Below are 7,180 nucleotides of genomic sequence, written 5' to 3'. Positions count from 1 at the left end.
AGACAAACTTCTTGTTCTGTTTTTAATGTCTAAACAGACTAGTATTAAAATCTCTGAAATGCTGCTGCTGCTTGTCATGATGGTAATGATGATAATGATAAGATGATCCGACTTTTGATGATGGTGATGATGATGGTGATGATGATGACACGCCAGTCTGTATAGCAGCCGAACAAAGAAAAATGGAATACTATCTAAACCAAAAAGTCGGCTAAAGTTCTTTGGAAGCTACATCACAAACTAGACTTTCAAAGTGATCAAAATGAAAGCAAAGTTTTATGCGAGGAATTATATACCGCTCAAAACAATGTGGAGGCCACTTTAATATTTTCTATATTTGTGTTAATCTTGTTTGTACCAGCAATGTGCAATTTCTTAAAAATCCTTTTAGTGAATTTGTTATGTGGGTGAACAGTCAACGTGAATAATTTAATAACAATCCAGTTTGGTCTTGTGTGTGCAGTCAAACAAAAAGGGTCATTGAACCCACAAAAAGACATTATATTGTAAAATATCCATATGCCAAGGCAGAATTGAACAGCAGAAGACATGCAATGTACATCCAAGGACTGTCCATTGTGACAGTGAGTTTAGAACCCTGGGATTGTTTTCCAGGTCCTTCTACAATGGTAAAATCCGCGCCTGGAGACGATATGAAGAGAGTTACCACGATGCACGTGTGGTGGAGTGTGATCGCTATGGTGGTAGGTCCATGATGATGTGGGGTGGGATAGGGAAGGCCTACAGAACTCCCCTCTGCGTGGTGCAAGGCGACCGGACAGGCGTGATACACAAAGAGAACATTTTACATCCTCTGCTACTGCCAGCTCTGCAGGCCATTGGACCAGCCGCCGTTTTTCAAGACAACAATTTCAGACCGAACATGGCCAGGATCATCAATGACTTTCTGCAGCAGCACCAAGCTAACAGCAAGGCCTGGCCGGCCTGTTCCCCATAAGTGAATCCAACTGAGCATCTGTGGGGTGTCTGAGAAGCACATGGTAAAACTGACATCGAATGTACCCGACCGTATTCGCCACTGAGAAGTAAAAGACAAAAAGCAAAATTCTACAGTTTCGCTTTTATTACTTTTAGGGGTTAATAGAGCTTCAATTATAATTTTTCTAAGTCTCTAACTTTTTTTTAACAAAACATGAAATATAACTATATGAGTTGTTTGTGTGTGCAAATAGGCTTTTGGAGGTACAGGTGCGAGCTGGGTGGCTCATAAGGAATTAAGTTTACTGAGAAGGACACAACAGGCTGCCACATTCCTGACTGTCCATCCACATGCATTCCTTAGCCATCGTATGCAAGAGACGATGCACATGCAGACAGGAATGTAGTTAAACACGCAGTAAAACACTGAGTACGTTTGCCTCCCTGCCAATGTAAATACATATTAAAAACAAAGCTTACACTATTTATCACACAGTTGTCTAAAGCATTGAAAAATACCAGGTATTAAAAGTAATCCCCAGCGTTTTCTGAGATAAGCTTTATTAATCTACTTTCATAATCTCTAGATTTGAACAAACAGGGATGCTTCTCTTTCTCTTTGCAACACTCACTCTTTTCGTGTGCATAAAGAGGTCTGGATGGGTGTGTAGGTCTGGGCTGGTGGATGGTTCAGTTAGAATTAAATGGATGAGTGTGGGTTCATTGTTGCAACTGGCCAACACCAAAATAAAACTGAGATTATTTTATCCTCTAAGTATTTTTCAAATCTTCCTGTAATACAGATATCTATAAACTATCCATTGTATGGTCTAAGCGAGTCAGCAGGTAAGACCTTTTCGTCTGACTGCTATGCTCAGATGATCTGTTACCTGCACAAATTGTCAAAATCAGAGTACGGGTGTTCCTTATTAAAGAAATTACACAAGTTGCTGTTCCGAAAACAAATGCTGTACATGTCATAATGCAATGTAATAACGTAAAAACTGTTTTTAAAAAATTGATTCACGACTCATAGTGAAGTAATATAAGTTTTTAGCAGTTAACGTGTTAATGGAAGAGAAGTATTGTGAGTTAATAGCAGTTTCCATGTTGTATACTTCAAGCTTTGACTCCTGAAGAGTAAGTTTAATTAGTGGTGTTTTGTGTTCGCCTCAGATTTTGTGTTCGCCTCAGTATCATCTTTTTTATGTTGTGTTGTTTGTTGTATTCCCCCTGTTGGTGTTCGTTGTCAGTCCACACTTGCAGATTGGTTTTTGTTTCTTAATGCGATTTTAAACATAGTCGAGTGGTGAATACAGCTAGTGGGATGGAAAATTCGTTGCTTCACTAAAGTCTTTGGCTTAAAAAAAGAAAACAAATTCACAATCAGTATATGAAGATCTGTAATCAAATCTTTGTGATTTGTGGAAATAATGCACAACTGTCAGGACAATGTGTGAAGAGAACGTGAGATTTAGGTGATCCTCAAGTGACTATGAGGCGATTGTTGTTATGTGAAAGATTATGGGTTGAAGGTGTTGTCTTCTGCTGCGTCTCGTCATTATTCCTCGTCGTGTCTTATCATTCGTTGTTGTAATGAGCTGATCGCCGTCTCGAGCTTTAAGTGTCTGAGAGAATGTACTGTTCCTCCTGTAGTGAAGACTGAGCAGCTTTGTCTTTCTTTTCTCAGCTGTCACTCAGCGCTCCGCTCTTGTGGTTTGGTTGTTGGTGAGTTAAGGTGTGTGAATGGTCTGTGTAGGACGCCTGACATTGTTTTTTTAAGTTATCCTTTGGCTGACTGAGTTAGTTTTACTTATTAGTATAATTTTGTATGTTAGAATTTGGTTTTAAAATACTGCTTAATATATATTTTAATAATGAGATTTTTTCAAATTTTGATGATTTTTAACTTTTGGTGAATACTTTGGCTTTTTATTTGATTTTTCACGGAAAGGGAGATAACATTGCTTTCCTTATATTTATAATTCTGTTGGGTTATTCCCCATGAGCGGTCACTAACGTGTTGTTACACGTTGACTCGAAGCTGTATTTTTTCTCTTTCGATATATTTATATATGTTTGGGTGCAAAAGCCATTGGCTTAATTAGTTATTACCACTGCATTGACTTTGCTGCGTTGTTTGTACTGATTTGAAATTGTGTTTGGCTTTTAACTTCGAATCGTCACATTACTTCGTCCATTCTATTTATAGATTAGCTTTCTTGAATGAGCCTTGCACTTTGATAGAATGTAACATAAAGAGGTTGCCATGAATGAAGCTTCATTTGAAAAACAAGGTAAAGGGAGATATTTACAGTATTAAGCACTTACTAAATACACTTTGCGTGTAGACAGGCCCGTTCTTAGCCCCCGCGGGGCCCGAGGCAAAGGGCATGTGCGGGGCCCTCACGCCACGATCACACGGTTTTAGTTGGGATCTAAAGTCACTTGCCTAGTTACCATATCAATCAAAAGCGCGGGGCCCCTTGAAGCGCGGGGCCCTAGGCAGATGCCTCGTCCGCCTGCCCCTAAGCACGGCCCTGCGTGTAGATATGTTTGACAGGCGTACAGACAGGTTAGTGAAAAAGAAAGAAGCCGAGGGGTTAGAAAACCCCCCAGAAAAATTAGACAAAGAATCAGAAAGATTAGCAAAAGAAGAAGGAACAAGAAAAACTTGGGCTTGAGCGAGGAAACGGAGAGAGGAGTAAATCACAAACACTCTTATTGATTCATTGACGACATTAATTCATTTTTATTCTCTCACACACACATTTACACACCTACCGCCCGCTATACAAATCTTTGTATGCAAGGTAAGTGTTCGTTCTTTTTATTACAGTGTATGTGTGAGTAAGAGAGAGAGAGTTTTTATTTCTATTTTAATGCCTTAGAAGAAAACAATGTCTGTTATAAGTCATGTGCAGTCGTGAGACTATATTTTCAGGCCGTAGCAGACACACGGACATCACAGGCAATAATACTTAGACGAGCAGATAATTGTATGCGCGTCAACAACACAAGAAACAATCCATAAGCACATTTCCTGAACAGAAACAACTCATATAAAACGCCAAATCACCAACCTGCTTTTAAAAGATTTATTCCAGTTTCAACATTTTCAAATTAATAATGAAGTGCTGAACTCATGTCCAACTCTTTGATCTTTTTTGAAATGTCGGCAATGAAGACTTGAGAAAGGTCAGGCCTTGCAGATGACAGTCTTCACTGGCTCATCCGTTTATTTCATTGACGACGCTACAACATATGTAGATTATTAGAGAACCTTGGACATCATGAACAAGTTTTTTTGACAGTTTTCATATATATGTATATAGTAACGGAGCCAACGTCCAAGAGAACACCGAAACACATCTACAGGGATTCTACAACTATTTTTCCGTTTTTATTATGTTTGTGTGTTTGTTTCTTTAGTAAAGCACTTTGACCTCACCTTTAATGGTGGGAAAAATCGATATGAAACTCGACATATATTATATTATCTTTTATATATACAAAAAAATATTATATATATATAAACAGTTCACACACAAGCTTTGGTAGCCGGTAACCTCCGTCGTTTATTGTCAAAAAAGCTGATAAATCGGACGGAAAACTATCAATACTCACCCACAAAAAAGATACATCACATGTCAGACAAGACAAAACAAGCCTTGACAAGATGGGATCCCTTTAACATTGCATGCTCTACACACTGTTAACCATTTACAAATACTCTGACTTAAACTATGGGAGCCTTTTCATTTCATGAGAGAAAATAAGCAAAAGGGGATGGAAAGGTTGGCATGTTATACAACACGAAAAACATAAAGTTATGCATTTGGTTGAGACAATAGGGAAAAAGCAATGTCAGTGTGTGGGGCGAGAATGATTCTTTTTTAAACACACACACATCACAACATCGGTTTTGTGCACCGAGTTGTTTTGTACTCACATTTCGCATGCGTCGTCACACAAGAAGGCTAGAAAACCAGCAACAGACTGGCATCCAGCCTCGCAAACAGCTACGGAATCTCCAGGATTATTCCTCATGTAGTCTCTTACTTTTTGAATAATATCGTCCACGTCTGTCAGTTATGTAGAAAGTTTAATAATTTGTGACAAAGCATTTACAGTATTTGTACATTTACTTGTTGTTACATTGAAGAGATGAAAATATATTATCATTCAAATCACATTAAACAACTTTTGACTACCACGCTTGTCGAAACAGAAGAAATATAGAGGTGATCTTAAGCATTAGGTAATACCACACACACGTTAATCTTCCAATTCTTTGCAGCCACCCGTTAAGGAATGTAAAACAAATAGTCAAATACATTTACAGTTTGGTGTTTTAAGGAGCTGCAATGTTGACATTTTGTCGTTAGTAATGTTTAACCTGTCTTCTGAACAATATAATGGTTGTTATTATCAGAACATTTTTCATGTGATTATTCTTATTCATGATAGTTTATAAAAACCTAAAAGTTGTGTACAGTCAGAAAATGATGGTGATAGAAATTATATTAAATGTCTGAACTATCCTCTTTCCTGCACAACCAATCATTCCAGAGAATGTCATGTCATGTCATAACTGTACCAGTCGTAGAGAAAGCTGATGGAGAGACTCATTCTTAAGCTCATGCCCACTAGGACATCTTGGGCCAACCTGAGAAGGTCTTCCACGGACACCAGGTCCACTCCTTAATATTTGCCACCCAGCCTTCCTCTGTTTGTCATGATAACTTTATATATCTACCCTTACCTACGAAATACCACTTTAATAAAAGAAAGGAAATAGAACCACATGCAGAAAAAGACAGGAGATGCGATGATAGCGAGTCTTGAGGAAAAGAAAGATAATGTACTACTCGTCTTTACAATTAATTTACGTTAATAAGATAAAATAGACTTACCAAACCAAAGTCTCTTGTCAATCTCACTGGGAGCAGCTGCAGCTGTAGCCACAAGGACCAGCAGAAGAAGAAAGCAGACCTTCATTTTGGAAGTATCGTCAGACAATGAAGAAACAGTATGGTTCCTGGAAACAAGTGTTGCTGGTTTATTACCAAAGCCGACAAAATATAAATTTATGTCGGAAAATACAAGATCAACTAAATGGTCACTCACAATAACAATACAAACAATTTAATAGCGCTTTACAGATAATATTAATTATAGTAATAGAAACAACAATCATGATAGGGAGAAATTTGAGATAAAGCAAGAAACATTACAGGAAAGAAAAAGAAATAACGCGTAGAAGCGACATTAATAAGAATAAAGTGGATTGCTATCTGAATATCATCATAAGAAATACAGTTAACCATATCCATCAAGTCTATGCAATTAAAATATTTGTTATAAATCTTTTTACAGTCAAACTCTTTGTATGTGCTAGTCATAAGTGACACGTGGGTTCACAATGTTGTTATAACGATTTAGCACAGCTCAGTGCAAAAATCACGCATTTTCGGTAAAAAAAATCTTGTGCGCGATGTTTTATTCACAATTATTCAAAACTCTTATCACATTTGCCACACAATATAAAATATACTTTTACTTAAAAAAAAAGGTTTGAAGACGGATTGTGCGATAGCTTATTATCTGAGATATATCAGTCGTTGTGTACCTAGATGTGGAATAGAGATGTAATGCTTTAGCTTCGCATCCTGTTAATTTAAAGATCATTAGTACAGTACATTACAGTACAGCATAATATAACAGTCTTTATGGGGAAGCAAATTAAACAAAGCATGGGATTTCTGGACACCGCTAAATAACTTAAGAAACAAGATTCTGTCTTTGAGTTCCCCTAACCCTAACGTCTCCCAGGGCAACGACATTGCCTCGCTCCATCGCTACGACCTCTGGAGGTCAATCTTACCCTTTGCTGTGCGCCGCTGTCTGCTGGCAGGATGCAAGTGATGAAGTGGCTGTTGTCCTCTCGAAGCTGTCTCCAGACTTTTATAGTCAACGAGACCCACGCTCTCCTACTTCCACGTCAACTCTTTTCGTAATCTGTTTTTACGGGGCTTACACAGGCTTAGGTATACAAATTGTAGAACTATAGATGTAGGCGTTTTTAGGAGGATCAGATGTTCATTTCGTATAGAATTAAAGCCAAACACAGTATTAACTAACCATCCATGGCTGTAAATGTCAGCTCAGAATTGATCCTACCCCAAACATTGCAAATACCAGGCTGAAGTAATGTCCTTTGAGGTTCTCTGAATGAATC

The 7,180-nt window shown here is 38.0% G+C and overlaps 1 long non-coding RNA gene across 1 annotated transcript; it reads right to left on the bottom strand.

The window, feature by feature from the left end:
• Positions 1-4,022: 4,022 nt before the first annotated feature.
• On the bottom strand, positions 4,023-6,963 carry LOC112564448. The gene is made up of 4 exons (XR_003099210.1): positions 6,827-6,963; positions 5,856-5,980; positions 4,892-5,024; positions 4,023-4,194 (listed from the first exon to the last, which is right to left on the bottom strand). It is a non-coding gene; the product is annotated as an uncharacterized LOC112564448 (long non-coding RNA).
• Positions 6,964-7,180: the final 217 nt, after the last annotated feature.

Source organism: Pomacea canaliculata, linkage group LG5 (assembly GCF_003073045.1).
Source record: "Pomacea canaliculata isolate SZHN2017 linkage group LG5, ASM307304v1, whole genome shotgun sequence".
Classification (NCBI taxonomy): Eukaryota; Metazoa; Mollusca; class Gastropoda; order Architaenioglossa; family Ampullariidae; genus Pomacea; species Pomacea canaliculata.
This window is presented reverse-complemented; position numbering and strand designations above follow the sequence as displayed.